Genomic DNA, 17648 nt, shown 5'->3' with positions numbered 1-17648 from the left:
CCTTTCTCTCCGCAGATGCTGCCTGACCTACTGAGTCCCTCCAGCAATGTGTTTTCTCGAAATACATAATTGGGCTTGTTTGCATTTCTGGCTGACCTGGCTAAATATTACAGTGCTCTATAACTATATTTCTATTCAATACTTGATTGATTGCATCTTCCTTGACTGTCGAGCAAGTCTAGTACACCTTAATATAAGTGTCAGACACATTTTGTGCTTCTGCTGCAAACAAATGTTTCTTAACATTGAAACCTATAATCCTATATAATAGAAACAAGTCTCTATTTTATTTTTTTTCTTACTGCAATCTTTTTGTTTTTTCCTTTTCTCTTTTTCTTTTTGTCTTTTTAGCTTTGTGTTTTTTTTACATTTATAAGTTTCCTTTTAAAGATTTAAACTATACTTACATAGAGACGGGAGGTCTATATTCATTGTGTATTTTGACACTGGTCTCATATTAGGTTATACCTGTTATTAATGTAATCGTGATCCCTATACATCAATATCATTGTTATGTTTATCATTATTGTTTTTGCTCTGTTTTTTATGTTTTATTTTTGTTTTTTTTGGAAAAAAAAACAATAAAAAAATTTTAAAAGAAAGACACCTATAATCCTGATAGTTTTCACTTTTGCTGCCATCTCATTTCTACTTCTGTCTTTTTGAATCAAGTGAACTAATCATTTATTTTGTCACAACCTAAATGGCCTTTGCTATGCGGTTCTAAAACTGCCAGTTTGGTTTCCAGTAGATAAATCACTTTGTTTTCACCCTTTTTACATGGCTATCCAGGATTTCTGGCATCAAGTCGCTATTTTTTTTTTTTTCTCACTGCAATCTTTTACCAAGGCTGTTCTTCAACACTCCTTAGCTTCAACCTCCTGATATACTGTCCATCTTTCATAACAGTGAAATATTTTCCATTTAATCATTTTGTGTTACTTTTCTGCTATTTTGTTATTTCCACATTTGATGATCCCGGCAAATTCAGAAAGCAATTCCCCTTCCTCTCCAAATCTTTGCACATACTCAATCCTTTCCACTCGTCACTTTAATTTTATGTTTCATGTATCTTGTGTTTTACGACTTGGCAAATCAATCCTGGGACAAATAAAGTTATATTGTATCGTATCTATCGTAGATACTGTTTGGGATTCAAGAAAAAAAAGGGTTGGGGGCATTTGTTTCATTACATTTTTGGCAGAGTGGAACCACAGTTTTTTTTTAGGCAATATTGCTTCCATTTTTATATAGTTGTTAATTTAATATTTAATAAATTGGCTTGAAATGCGAGGTCTAATTTAAGGTTGACTGTTATAGTCAGAGAGTGATACAGTGTAGAAGCAGGCCCTTCAGCCCAACTTGCCCACACTGGCCAACATGTCCCAGCTACAATAGTTCCGAGGCACAATTCATATCCGTAATTAATTGTTTCTTATACATTATGATAGTCCCTGCCTCAACTACCTTCTCTGGCAGCTCATTCCATACATCCACCACCCTTTGTGTGAAAAAGTTACCCTACATGTTATTAGTTACTGTTTTCTAATAGTTTCATGCAACCTATGGAAGAGTCTTGAAACATAAATTCCCCTGATCACTCTTACATAAACATCTTGCACTCTCCAATGGTGGGACTCATCTCCGCGGGGGACGAGTACGCCTACCGGGATGAGGTGGAGCAGCTGACAGTGTGGTGCGAAGAAAATAACCTGCTCCTCAACACCTCAAAGACGAAGGAAGTAATAATAGACTTCAGGAAAAACAAAACGGACATGGTACCACTGACCATCAGAGGGGACTGTGTAGAGAGGGTGGCGGATTTCCGCTTCCTGGGAATCCACATTGAGGAGGACCTGACGTGGAGCGTGAACACCACTGCGCTGCTGAAAAAGGTCCAGCAGAGACTGCACTTCCTGCGGGTGCTCAGGAAGAACAACATCACTCAGAGGCTGCTGCTGCCCTTTTATCGGTGCTCCATTGAGAGCATACTAACATACTGTGTATGCGTGTGGTACACCAGCTGCACAGTGGCTCAGAGGAAAGCGCTCCAGAGGGCCATTGACAACGCCCAGAGGATTGTCGGCTGCCCTCTCCTTACCTTGGAGGACCTACACATTTCCCGCTGCACACCAAAAAAAAACCCAGAATATAATAAAGGACATCTCCCACCCCGGACACTCCCTGTTTCATGAACTGTTGCCGTCAGGCAGACGGTACAGATCCACAAGGACAAGGACAAATAGACTACAAAACAGTTTTTAATTTGATGCTATAAAAGCACTAAATGTGGCATCTCCAAGGAACGCAGGGGAGAGATACAGACTAAGGGACTGTGGTAACGGTGAAATCGACAGAAGGATGGAGGGTTGGGTGTGTATGCGTGCTTTGTCTGTGATTTTTATTTATTTGCTTATCTTTATTATTTTACCGTGGATGTTTCGTTAGCTTTAGAAATGTTTGAATGCTGCACTGACTGGCTGACATTTTAAATTTTGTTGTACATGGCCCATGTTACAATGACAATAAAGAAACTATTCTATTCTATTCAATCCCTACATGCTACACCTGCTAACCACATTAAAATGAGTGTTTCTTTTCAGGTTGGGTAATAAATCTTTTCTCTAATACAGATCTAAACATGCAAGCATGTCCAAGGTATTTCAAATACTTGGAAAACAAAGAGAAAGTATGGCATGACATTAATTAATTTCCATAACTCTGCTTCATTAAATAATGTTAGCAGTTTAGATGGCCTTGTTAAACATAGTTGTAGTGAATTCTTACAGCAGCTTAAATGTGATGATGCAACGTTTGGATGCAATTAACTGTGAAGATTAAATCATGATTAAAGATGAAATAATTATTAATTCTGCGTTTGAGACAAGCTGCAGGGAAAAGTCTATTTCGTGCATAAATATTATTGGTTTTCATGATAGTTAAATATGGTGCAAATGATTACAGCACAATTCACTCTGGGAATGTAATGTTGCCTACAGCCATAGGCGGCTGTATTTCAGTGTAAATTGTATTGTTTAAATTTTTACCACAGCCTCTTTACAAGGCTTAAATAGCACCGAGATTCATTCAGTTTCATCAGATCACAAGGTAATTGCAGCGGGAAAGTTATTCAAACAAAAAAAAAGATGGAATTTGATTTGTAAATGATTCTAGAGTTTGCATCTCCACAATGATACTTGGAGAGATACATATAGTTTACACCTCCATGGAATAAAATGGATGATTGTGCAGCAGAAATGGGTGTAGCAAAAGTATCTTAGCAGTAATTAAAATATGTATAAGGGGTGCCATAATACAGTCAGTTTACAATTAATTGGTCGTCATTGGTTACTTTGGTACAGCTGGTATTGCCGTGTCAAAGTGCCAGGGACCCCAGTTCGATCCATACCTTACGTGCTATCTGCGTGTAGTTTTCAGGTTTTCGCTGTGACCACGTGGGTCTCCTCCAGGTGCTCCAGTTTCTTTCCACATCCCAAAGATGTGTAGGTTTGTAGATTAATTGGCCTCTGTATATTGCCTTTAGTGTAGGGAGTGGATGTGAAAGTGGGATAACATAGAATTGAAGTGTAGGGTGATTGATTGTCTGCATGGACTCGGTGCCAAAGGGCCCGTTTCCATGCTGCATCTCTAAATTTGTTTAAATTACATCACAGTTAGCAATTTTTATATTTTTTGGGTGCTTTGAGGCAGGTTTGATTAAAAAAAAACATATTTCACATTGTCGCACTTCTACCAGGCCAGTCAAACATCGTAAAGTTTATATCCAAGCAATCTGGGATTCACCAACTTCAAAATAAGGGAATTGATGTTACTGCCAAAAAAACAACTATCCACATTCCCTTCTCCAACAAATATTATTGTTCCTAAGTACAGACCAGCTATTAAGTTTACTTACTGATTGATATCATACACCATTGCTTTTATAAAAATGCTAACTAATGGTTACCTCGTGAGAGCTATTAAGTGTAGAAGTGAAATTTGTCTTCACTTAAGCCCAGTTCAATCCATACCCCAAAATGTTGCTGTTTACTTATAACAATCCAAGCAACATTAAGTTGCCGTGTAGAAATAATTCCTGACACAAGGACTTTACTCCATGTTTGCTCTGACTATCATAGCAACTCCATGGACAATTTTAAAGCCTGCATCACTTATTAAATCAGAGGCCTTATTTCTCATAAATCTAGTTTATTATGTGGGGATAGAGTAGAGGCACTAATCTGCCTTGAGACATACCCTGCTCTGGAAGATCAGCATCTACTTTCCCCAACTGATATAAAAGGTCACTACATTCTATCGTACAGAAAAACATCAACTCAAGATTCATATGCTGATCTTTCTGATAACGTTATAAAAACATTGATGTACTGTTACAGCAAAATGTGGTTTTAAAAATGTGGGGGTAAAATTGGTAAGAAGGGCAAAATTGCATATCCTAGTCATGTGATAGGAGCAGAATTAGGCCGTTTGATCATGGCTGATCTATCTCTCCACTCGATACACCACTAGGGGCGGCGCATTGACGGCAGCCTCTGCCCACAGCCTGTTTGTTTTTCAATCTTTTTTTAATTTTTAGTTAGTTTAAAGTCTGTTTGGGGGGAATCTTTGACTTTTCTATGTGGGGGAGGGGGGCAAGGTAAGGGGGAAACTTTTTCCCAGTTGCTTCCTGGCGGAGACGCGACTATTTCTCCGAGTCGCGTCCTCGCCCCCCTCCTCGTGGCCTACCACCTGGGTCGGAGCGGCCTTCACAGCTGGGGACTTTGAACTGCTGTTTTGGGGGAATCTTTGCTGACTTCGGAAGAAGGGCAAAATTGCATACCTAGCCTCCCTGAAACATTGGGAAACATTCTGAACAACATGCTTCGGCGTATTTCGAGTGCGTCTTCGCCCCCCTTCACCACCTGGCGGAGCGGGCCTTTCTGATGGGGACCGGACCAGAGCACAACTGTGCCAACTGGCACAGTGACAAATTCAACAGATTGGTATCTCGGAGCGTTGGGCCTAACATCCTGCGGTTCTCCTGACCGCCATCGCGGAGTCCTGGGGCCCTTTGCCGAGGGCCGCCAGCGTTGCATCTCCGCCTGCGGACTCCAGTAGGAGGTGGCCGACTCTGATGTCCAGGCCCCTGAGGAGGTCCCCCAGCCCCGACGTCAGACTTACATCACCCCGGCGAGGGGGCCTGAACATCGGGCTGCCCGTAGCGGTGACCGCGGATGGCTCGGGGAGGCCCCGACCACGGGTGAACATTGGGGAACATTAGAGGAAGATGACTGATTTTGGTGCCTTCCCTCACAGTGGGAAACTTTGATTCTGCTGTGTGGGGATGTTTTTATGTTGAACTCTATCGCGTGTTGTGTTCTTTATTTTATTGTATGGCTGTATGATGATCACATTTCACTGTGCCAACTGGCACAAGTGACAAATAAATGTATCTTGTATCTCCTTCATAACCCCATTCTCCTGCCTTCTCCCCATAACCTCTGACACCCGTACTAATCAATTGGTCTTCTGGTGGACTTCTCACTGGATGAATAAACCTCGAGTCCCCATCAATCATTGTCTACAACTTGTTTATGTAGATTTGGAGGCCAGTCCCTGCCCTTTACTTGAACAACAATGGACATATATCAATTCTGTGCATAAAACCATAGGCGTCAGGCAATGTGGTTGCCAAGGGTTGCTATGGAAATACCCGTTTTTATCCAGTCTATCTTTACAGCATTGGCAGCATGCTGATGGAAACATGAACATGGAAGACTCTTGCAATGTACCACAGCCTTTGACAATGTAGCTTTGCACAATTTGCACACCAATTCTTTGCAGCAGGAGAGAATTTTCCGCGGTACCTCCCATTAATTACAACATTTTGTATATTATTTTTCCTTCCATTGCATGTCTGTGTATTCCTCGCAGCAGATCACCACCTGCACTTCAGAACAAACTTCCTTTTGCTCTTTTTAGACACAAAAAGCTGGAGTAACTCAGCGGGACAGGTAGCATTTCTGGAGAAAAGGAATGGGTGACATTTCGGGTCGAGCCCCTTCCCCTGAAGAAGGGTCACTACCTGAATCGTCACCCATTCCTTCCCTCCAGAGATGCTACCTGTCCCGCTAATTTACTCCAGCTTTGTGCCCATCTTCAGTTTAAACCAGCACCTGTATTTCCTTCCTACACATACTCCTTAAGTGTATTTGAGTATAGGAGCAGGGAGGTTCTACTGCAGTTGTACAGGGTCTTGGTGAGACCATACCTGGAGTATTGCGTACAGTTTTGGTCTCCAAATCTGAGGAAGGACATTATTGCCATAGAGGGAGTGCAGAGAAGGTTCACCAGACTGATTCCTGGGATGTCAGGACTGTCTTATGAAGAAAGACTGGATAGACTTGGTTTATACTCTCTAGAATTTAGGAGATTGAGAGGGGATCTTATAGAAACGTACAAAATTCTTAAGGGGTTGGACAGGCTAGATGCAGGAAGATTGTTCCCGATGTTGGGGAAGTCCAGGACAAGGGGTCACAGCTTAAGGATAAGGGGGAAATCCTTTAAAACTGAGATGAGAAGAACTTTTTTCACACAGAGAGTGTTGAATCTCTGGAACTCTCTGCCACAGAGGGTAGTCGAGGCCAGTTCATTGGCTATATTTAAGAGGGAGTTAGATGTGGCCCTTGTGGCTAAGGGGATCAGAGGGTCTGGAGAGAAGGCAGGTACGGGATACTGATTTGGATGATCAGCCATGATCATATTGAATGGCGGTGCAGGCTCGAAGGGCCGAATGGCCTACTCCTGCACCTAATTTCTATGTTTCTATGTTTCTATGTTAAGGGGCTGTCCCACTTGGCAATTTTTTCAGTGACTGCCGGCATCATATCAGTGTCGCCAAAAGATTTTGAACATTTCAAAATTCAGCGGCGACAAAAAAAATGTTGCGACACTTGAAAAAAACACCGCGCGTCAAACATCATCATGCCGCATCACCGCCGTGTCACGCTGCATCACGCCGCAAATTTGTCGGTGACCTGATACGTCAGTCATTGATGCCGGCAGTAGCTAAAAAAATCGCCAAGTGGGACAGGCCCTTTATCTTTTTGCTCCACTTCATCAACTTATTTCCTGTCCTTTCCATGTTTTCAATTATGATCCTTCCTCCCCCTGCTGCCTTTTCATCTCTCTATCCACTCCTCCTGCCACTTTGATTTGAACAATCAATGAAAGGCAAGAATTTAACTGCCTTTAGGGGTTTCTTAAGGGGTTGGACAGGCTAGATGCAGGAAGATGCAGGAAGATTATTCCCGATGTTGGGAAAGTCCAGAACTAGGGGTCACAGTTTAAGGATAAGAGGGAAGTCTTTTAGGACCGAGATGAGAAAATCATTTTTTACACAGAGAGTGGTGAATCTGTGGAATTCTCTGCCACAGAAGGTAGTTGAGGCCAGTTCATTGGCTATATTTAAGAGGGAGTTAGATGTGGCCCTTGTGGCTAAAGGGATCAGGGGGTATAGAGAGAAGGCAGGGATGGGATACTGAGTTGGATGATCAGCCATGATCATATTGAATGGCGGTGTAGGCTCGAAGGACCGAATGGGCTACTCCTGCACCTAATTTCTATGTTTCTATGTTTAGCAAGTGACCATTAGAGAAATTGGCTGATCCTGGAATAGGTAAGAATACATACACAGTGATGGGGACCAGGGTCTTTGTTTGCTTAGTTATGCAACAGCCTAATTGCTATTCAAACACTCAAATGTTCCCAGAGAGCAATTTTTTGGAGCTATACTTGCAAGACACAAAAAGCTCTGGGAAGAAATGGACCCAGAAAACACTTCTTTTCATTGAGATATCAATGAAATTGCATTCTGTTAATTTTTTGTTTTGTTTAGTTTAGAGACACAGCACGGAAACAGGCTCTTTGGCCTGCCGAGTCCGCACTGACCAGCGACCCCAACACATTAATGCTATCCTTCACAGACTAGGAACAATTACATTTATACCAAGCCAATTAACCTACAAGCATGAAAGCTTTTGGCATATGGGAGGATACTGAAGATCTCTGAGGAAACCCAAGAGCAGGTCATGGGGAGAACACACCAACTCCGTACAGACAAGCACCCATAGTCAGGATCGAACCTGAGTCTCTGGTGCTGTAAGGCAGTAGTTCTACAACTGGTACACTTGTGCTGCCCTATTTAAATGCACAACTTGTTTCCTTCTTTACTAGCCATCTGGCAAAGTTAACAGCGAAGGGTTGAGGTAGTGGGGAAGGTGATCAAAGTGATAGCTCTCATTGCACCTGTGAAACCTGGAAATTTGGAATACTGGAGCATGACCAAAGGGGCATGACCTTATTTGATGGAACACCTATTGTTCCTTATCTCATGCTGAAGCTTTATGCAGAGAAGGATAAACATTCCTCATCTCTTTAAGTGTTATCTTAAATGGTAAACAGCAGCATTTGATTGTAGTAAGGCAGTTGCATAAATAACTAATCCTGGTGCATTTAAACAATTATGGCTTTAGGGAATTTATTGCTTTCCCACAATTTGAATTAGTTTGAGAAAAATAAATCAGGGACAGACACAAGGCAACAAAAAAACCCATTCAAAATAGCATGCATAATCACCCGTGATGGATTTGGATAGTTGCCTAAAGGGCGATTTCTTAAGAAAATGTCAAAATATACTTAAAATGTGGTTTTAGATTGAAAACCGAACATACAAAAATGAAATTCAGCTGTTGAATTGGATTCTTATAGTTAGGCCAGGCTTATCACCACTTCAAATTGGGCAAAAGCCAAAGCAATTAAAACCAAAATGAGGTTAATTGCACCAGGATGACCTGTGCTGATACAAACTACTACCACCATAATATAAATGTTTCAGCTTCCAAGTTTAAAATAACACTTCAAGGATCAACATTCCACATCTCTCAATTAGCATAACACTCAAGAACCACAAGATAAAACAATAGATGTTCTATCAAATCGAGTATCGCCTAAGGTAATTCATAGTTTTAGGATTTCCAAAGATATACAGTGCTTGAATGACGTAGATTACATCAGCCTGCACCATAACACCAGCCTTGGAGAACTCCAGTAGATAGCAGTGTTTAAGAAGGAACTGCAGATGCTGGAAAATCAAAGGTACACAAAAATGCTGGAGAAACTCAGCGGGTGCAGCAGCATCTATGGAGCGAAGGAAATAGGCAACGTTTCGGCCCGAAACATTGCCTATTTCCTTCGCTCCATAGATGCTGCTGCACCCGCTGAGTTTCTCCAGCATTTTTGTGTACCTTCCAGTAGATAGCAGTTGTGTTGAACAGCAGTTCATTTTGTGCTTTCTTCTCATAACACACTATATATGGTTGTGACATATGTAGTTATGCAGCTTTTTGATCATTTGTTATTCAGACAACCAGATGATTTCTATTCACATCTCATAAATGTCAATGTATAAAATTGATGTAGAAGCCATGACAAAATAATAATGTTACCAGACTAAATATTTCAAACACCTGAATGATGGATTCTGTGACACAAGTACAAATGCATCCACAGCAACTAGGTACTTAAAGTAATCAAGATTTTTTTGTTAAATCTTACCAATTATCATAATGAAACTACTGGGATTGTTGTAAAACATGCTCTGCAAGAAAACAATGTGTGTACCTGTTTAATTCCTGTGTTTCTGGAGCCACAGCTTGGTTTTTAATTTGTGCCTGCCATCTTAAAAGCCATTTAGTATTTCTGAACACTATTACAAACAAAAAAATAAAAATACTAAACCAGAGGGGGCTAGGTAGTCCCATCACAGCCAATTCTCAGGCAAAAACAGGGTCAGATGTCAAGAATCGTCATTGTGCATTGGTTACAGCAAAGGCTGTAGGAACAACAACATCCCAGCTACTTTGATCAATGGTCATTAACCAGAAATGTTAGCTCTAAATGTTTCTCCACAGATGTCTGGCCTGTTGAGTAATTCCACTACTTGTTTTATTTGCCTTCTCAATCATGTTGTTGGAGAATTGTACAACAGTTATTATTAATAACCTCTCAAGTAGAGAAGTACATTTATGACACTGGCATACGCCCACTAATAGTGTTGTTTGTTCGGTTCTCAGTAGGAAAGCTAATCCCAACCTACCCCATCACTGCTTCCTTGGCTTATTTTCAATCATCGTCCAGATTAATGCAGAAATCTTCAACAGTGCTATCAAGCATCACCTACATATCAGTTACATTCTGATTAGGCTTCACCAAGATCTTTTGAATACCCATCAAGGCAGAATTAAATGCTCCAAAAGTTTTCAGATGCAAGGTGAAAGTGTCCTTAATATCAAGCTAGCATTCTACCTAATATGCATCAACAAACACTAGTAAATTAAAGTCAAGTAATACGGGAAGAAAAGATGAGGTACGAAGGTAAGCTAGCCAAGAATATAAAGCAGGATAGTAAAAGCTTCTTTAGATATGTGAAGAGGAAAAAATTAGTTGGGCCCATGAAGACCGAAAAAGGTGAATTTATTATGGGGAACAAGGAAATGGCAGATGAGTTGAACAGATACTTTGGATCTGTCTTCACTAAGGAGGACACAACCAATCTTCCTGATATAGTAGTGGCCAGAGGATCTGGTGTGACGGAGGAACTGAAGGAAATCCCCATTAGGCAGGAAATGGTGTTGGGTAGACTGATGGGACTGAAGGCTGATAAATCCCCAGTGCCTGATGGTCTGCATCCCAGGGTACTTAAGGAAGTGGCTCTAGAAATCGTGGATGCATTGGTGATTATTTTCCAATGTTCTATAGACTCAGGATCGGTTCCTGTGGATTGGAGGGTAGCTAATGTTATCCCACTTTTTAAGAAATGCGGGAGAGAGTAAACAGGGAATTATAGACCAGTTAGCCTGACATCAGTGGTGGGGAAGATGCTGGAGTCAATTATAAAATATGAGATAGCCGAACATTTGGATAGCAGTAACAGGATCAGTCCTAGTTAGCATGGATTTACGAAGGGGAAATCATGCTTGACTAATCTTCTGGAATTTTTTGAAGATGTAACTAAGAAAATGGACAAGGGCGAGCCAGTGGATGTAGTGTACCTGGACTTTGAGAAAGCATTTGATAAGGTCCCACATAGGAGATTAGTGGGCAAAATTAGTATTGGTAACATGGTATTGGGGGTAGTGTGCTGACATGGATAGAGAAGTGGTTGGCAGACAGGAAGGAAAGAGTAGGGATTAACGGGTCCCTTTCAGATTGTCAGGCAGTGACTAGTTGGGTACCTCAAGGCTCGGTCCTGGGACCGCAGCTATTTACAATATACATCAATGATTTGGATGAAGGGATTCAAAGTAACATTAGCAAATTTGCAGATGACACAAAGCTGGGTGGCAGTGTGAACTGTGAGGCGGATGCTATGAGAATGCAGGGTGACTTGGACAGGTTGGGGGAGTGGGCAGATGCATGGCAGATGAAGTTTAATGCAGATAAATATGAGGTTATCCACTTTGTTAGCAAAACCAGGAAGGCAGATTACTATCTAACTGGCGTCCAGTTGGGAAAAGGGGAAGTACAACAGGATCTGGGGGTCCTTGTACATCAGTCTATGAAAGTAAGCATGCAGGTACAGCAGGCAGTGAAGAAAGCGAATGGCATGTTGGCCTTTATAACTAGAGGAATCGAATATTGGAGCAAAGAGGTCCTTCTGCAGTTGTACAGACTCCTAGTGAGACCACACCTGGTGTATTGTGTGCAGTTTTGGTTCCCTAATTTGAGGAAGGACATTCTTGCTATTGAGGGAGTGCAGCATATGTTTACAAGGTTATTTACCGGGATGGCGGGACTGTCATATGCTGAGAGAATGGAGCAGTTGGGCTTGTACACTCTGGAGTTTAGAACGATGAGAATGGATCTCATTGAAACATAAGATTGTTAAGGGCTTGGACACGCTAGAGACAGGAAACATGTTCCCGATGTTGGGGGAGTCCAGAACCAGGGGCCACAGTTTAAGAATAAGGAGTAAGCCATTTAGAACGGAGACGAGGAAACACTTTTTCTCACAGAGAGTGGTGAGTCTGTGTAATTCTCTGCCTCAGAGGGCGGTGGAAGCAGGTTCTCTGGATTCTTTCAAGAGAGAGCTAGATAGGGCTCTTCAGGGGATATGAGGAGAAGGCAGGAACAGGGTACTGATTGGGGATGATCAGCCATGATCACATTGAATAGTGCTGGCTCGAAGGGCCGAATGGCCTACTCCTGCACTTATTATCTATTGTCTATTTCAGCCATGCATTCCTTTTCTAAAAGGAACACCCTATTTTGTATTTTAATATCCATCCCCTTCTTTGACAACCTTTTTGTATTAGATGTTTATCACAGGGTTTTGGCTCCTTCTCATATCACCTTTTAATTTATTCTCATTCTCCCTCGCTTACTTTCTTTATCAGTTATTTTTATAGCCATCTTCATCTTGTTTCTCTGCATAACCGTGTGCTTGATATTTATTAAAGCCTCTTCCTCCTGTCTTATTTCAACTCGATATCTCATTTTTTGCCCTTGTCGACCAGTGATCCCCCCCACACTAACACTATCCTACACACACTAGGAACAATTTACATTTATACCAAGCCAATAAACCTACAAACGTCTACCTTTGAGTGTGGAAAGAAACCGAAGATCTTGGAGAAAACCCACGTGGTCACAGGGAGAACGCACAAACTCCGCCACCTCTTTAAAGGACTGCCACAGGTTATCTAGTGTCTTACTTCCAAACATATCGGTGAATGAAAACTTCTCAGCTCTCTGAAGTTAGCTCCTCTCTGCCTGACTATATCCATATATTGATTTTTTTCAAATTGAAATTGGAAGTTAATAACTTTAATGTAGGTTTAAAAATAGAAGAGAATAAAAAGCTACCACATTTATGGAGTGAATAACCTGGAAATCACTGAACAGAAGTTGATGATCTGAGGAATCATCCTCGTCACATAATTCAATGGCACCAAAAGAATGGAGAAATAGCTGCAATAGCATGATGGTACAGGTGAAGTCTGAAATTACAACAGAACATGCTGGAAACACTCGCTGGGTCAGACACATTTGTGGGAGCTATAGTTAACTGTTCTTTTTTCAACTGGTTCTGCCTGACTGACTGTGAGTTTCAGGCATTTTCTGATGTTATTTTCATGCATCGTTGTTGCGTATCTCTTCTGATAACTACTCTAGTTACATTAATCATGGACAAGCATCTGCCAGGAAATATTCACCAGGATATATTCACCTTGGACGTCAAGGAAGAGAGACTGAGCAAACAAAGTTGCAAATTGCTTAAAATTACTGTCTACTTTGATGAAGATTTTCATCATAATGTGGGGAATTGAAAAGATGGGTAGAGAATATTGATTTTCACTGCATGGCAGTGATATGTACTTTGGCAATGCATCTGCAGAAATGTGCACAAGCTCTTCAGCATCCATTCTGCACCAATTCTGTGGCAACTCATAGTTCTGAGTGAATGATTGCAGACAGTAGAGTCAAGAACGCCGTGTCCTTGAGAGAGGCACTGATCCAAGTACCACAGCAATAACAATTTGCCTCCATTCGTGCCTTTAATGGATGACGAGCAACAGCAAGATTGAGAAATATTTGTTCCGAGATATAGGATGCAAGGTTGGAAAAGAAAATGAAGGTAAATCTGGAACGTTGGATTTGGGGAGCTGAACGGAGGGAAAAGGGAGAAAAGGGAATATTCTTGCACAAGAATTTAGTGTCAGAAGAACAGAGAAATCGAAAGATTTGTTCAGCTGAAACAAATAACATGAGGAGAAACTTAAATTGATTTAAATATGAGGATGCACAATGAGAATAGTTTTGTAGATTTGAATCAACAATTATGAACTAGTTAAAAGCACAACTATTTTAGTTGTAATGAAAATAGAAAATGGAGGAAATACTCAGCAAGTCAGGCAGTGTCTCTGCATAGAGAAACAAGGCCAATTCATCAGCTCAGCTGTATTATTTGCAAATGACTTGTGTTTTCTCTGCTGTCAAAGCACTGGTGCGATGGGGCCATGTGTACCAAAACACGATAACAAATACACAAAAAAACACACCAAAAAAAACCACACGGCACACACACACACATCTTCTTCCTCAGCTCCCCTACCTCATCCCAAATCAACCTATTCCCCTTCATCAGACCGCACATATCCAATCACCTCTCAGGCACCTTCAGATCTTTCCACTTCACTCATCCCTTTCCTCATAATGTCCGTTGAACTTCCCTTTCCCTTTACTTCTCTGTGTCTTACCCACACCCCACCAGACTCCTGTACCCCTCCTCCACATCCCCACCTTTTCCTGTATCCCTGCTGGCCGGCAGCTTGGTCTTCCCTAGTGCGAGACAGGCTTTCCCCCTGCCACCACTCCTCCTCCTCCTCCTCCTCTGCAGAGTCACTCCAAGAGAGACTGACTACCCACTGTAACCATGCTACTTAGAGATTATTCCAGATTAACCATTCCCACTAGCGACCCCCCAATTCCCTTCTCACAGGAAAGCATGTGAGAAACTGTAGCCACCCACTTAATGTGTAGGAAGGAACTGCAGATGCTGGTTTATACCGAAGACAGACACACAACGGTGTAGTAACTTAGCAGGACAGGAAGCATCTCTGGAGAGAAGGAATGGGTTAGGTTTCGGGTTGACGGGTCTCAACCTGAAACGTCACCCATTCCTTCTATCCAGAGATGCTGCCTGTCCCGATGAGTTACTCCAGCATTGTGGTCATAATGCTGCAAAAAGACAACCAGTTGCACCAGCCAGAATTTGGTTGGACCAGATGCACAATTCTCTAGCTGACAGAGACAGATTTGTCCCATGGCCACCATGGAAATGTTGCTGATTTCTAGCTTAACCTGCTTGGTTAACAATGGAAAGATTACCTTTTGTAGAATGTGTTTATTTCTTGATAGAAATCTCATTCATGCAGAATTCTGATATATTTTTTCAAATATTTGTCATAGTTCATCCACTAATTAACCTTTTTAATCTTGTAGCATACTTTATTCAATTAACCTCTCAAATCTACTGGGTTTATTTAAATACTAGACTAGATTGGGTTGAAAATCACTCTCAAAATGAATGCAAAAGTCTACAATGTTTTCATCACTTATTTTCTAGCATCCTTTATTATGAGATTACTAATTAACACGATATGCATGATAAGGTCTCAGTTAACCTTTTTTTCCAGATGACATCTTTCTGGAAAACGGTCTTCCTTCTTAATCCAACATGCCCAGTAGCAGTGATGACTGAAGTTCGCCCTGACTGTTATATCAGTTGATGAATTGTTTCTCTTACAATGAGCCTGTTGTTAGGTGGCCAACAGACCCATCTCAGCTGTGATTTTTTTTTCGTTTCTTGTTATCTTTTATCTCCACCATTACCGATTCTACTTCTTGTGCTAATAAGTAAAGATGATTCTTCTGTTCATTTGTCAGTCATTGGTATCAATTCTCCCTGTTTATTTACCCTCCTACACCCTTCTCCAAATTTGACCTTGTTAATCAAGTACCCTGAAAGCATTAATTCTCCACTTTGGCTACCATGCAGCTGAGTCTTTATGATGGCTGTCAGGTTAAACACATTTATTTTCCATTGTGCCATTACTTTTAGTTTGTTGCAGTGGCCTCATGTGTTTGGATATAACAACATTGGGTTTTTTTTACCATTTTAGAATGTTTTTTACTTTGTTCAGTGATGCATTACTAGAATTAATCTCATCATCCTCTGCTGTCACATTCAGTTTATTATTCCTCATATTGCAACATTGCGTTTTTGTACTTGATCTTTCTCTTTAAATCTGTAACCATATATCCTGTCCAGTATCCCGTCGTCTCTTTCTGAAGCCTTTTTTTCCCCCATTTGAGAGCACAATAAAGTGATCTTTGAAAATGATGAACAAACACTGATTATAGACAGCCTATGATCAAACTATCCATGTTACCTTTGCTCAACCTGATGTGCCATGGGTTTTGTTTTATAAGATACATTTCTAGGTTTATCCATTTAAAAAATGTTCCCTCTCTGTTCAGAAACTTAATCTGTGATTCATTTATACCAGAAGCATCGTGAAAGGGTTCTTTTCGTTTGGTGCATGCTTACTCTCCTGAGTAACAGTAATTATGCAGTAGATTACATTTGGACTCGAGTCAATGCACAACACAAAGTGAATGAAATTGAATTAAATTTCCCTGAAAACTGGATTATCTATTGTTGTATACCAACAGCTTGTCCTCATTGCAGATAGAATGGTTCAGATGAAATCCCCTGTGCACAGCCTCTATTTGTTAATACTTTCTAGCCTCATCAATCAATGGACCCAAACACAGCCAGTGTCAGTGCTGCATTATTGATCGTTTTGTCTTTTAAGTCTTTGCTGGAAGCGTATTTCTCTCTTTGCACTCAATGTACTACAAATATGATGCTATTCTAGCCCGCTAACCTCAGACCATTGAAACCAGTGTTTCAAAGGCCCAATTGCATGCAAACTCAATTAATTGCCTGGTTGGACAACAGCACTTTGCAGCTTCATTACTTGCCCCACATAGAGCTCATGCTTCATATTCAGTTGTCTTTGCAAGTTCAGCATTATTTTTGCACTCATTTCTGTAGCCCATATATTTTACTGTTTTATTTAAGCTTGGAAGTCTTATAATTTGACAAGAAATTATGCAGATGCTGCTGGAGGTACTAGTTTCTTGCTGCTGGATCCATCCCCTTCCACTCCACCAGCCCTGCCCCACGGCTGCATTCTCAATGTGTTCAGAATCTGGACTCTTGCTCCCCACCATACAAATGAAATAGACAATAGGTGCAGGAGTAGGCCATTCGGCCCTTTGAGCCAGTACCACCATTCAATGTGATCATGGCTGATCATCCACCATCAGTACCCCATTCCTGCCTCCTCCCCATATCCCCTGACTCCGCTATCTTTAAGAGCCATATCAAGCTCTCTCTTGAAAGTATCCAGAGAACCGGCCTCCACCAGTTTCTGAGGCAGATAATTCCACAGACGCACAACTCTCTGGGTGAAAAAGTGTTTCCTCATCTCCGTTCTAAATACCTTACCCCTTATTCTTAAACTGTGGCCCCTGGTTCTGACTCCCCCAACATCGGGAACATGTTTCCTGCCTCTAGCATGCCCAAACCCTTAATAATCTTATATGTTTCAATAAGATATCCTCTCATCCTTCTAAATTCCAGAGTATACAAGCCCAGCCGCCTCCATTCTCTCAGCATATGACAGTCCCGCCATCTCGGTAATTAACCTACGCTGCACTCCCTCAATTGCAAGAATGTTCTTCCTCAAATTTGGAGACCAAAACTGCACACAATACTCCAGGTGTGATCTCACTAGTGCCCTGTACAGTGAAGAAGGACCTCTTTGCTCCTATACTCAACTCCTCTCGTTATGAAGGCCAACATGCCATTCACTTTTTTCACTGCCTGCTGTACCTGCATGCTCGCTTTCATTGACTGATGAACAAGGACCCCCGATCCCGTTGTAACTCCCCTTTTCCCAACTTGAAAATCTGTGCATCAAGATGCAAGAATGAAGATAGATGTATTGATAGATATA

The sequence above is a fragment of the Leucoraja erinacea genome, chromosome 5 (assembly GCF_028641065.1).
Source record: "Leucoraja erinacea ecotype New England chromosome 5, Leri_hhj_1, whole genome shotgun sequence".
Taxonomy (NCBI): Eukaryota; Metazoa; Chordata; class Chondrichthyes; order Rajiformes; family Rajidae; genus Leucoraja; species Leucoraja erinaceus.
This window is presented reverse-complemented; position numbering follows the sequence as displayed.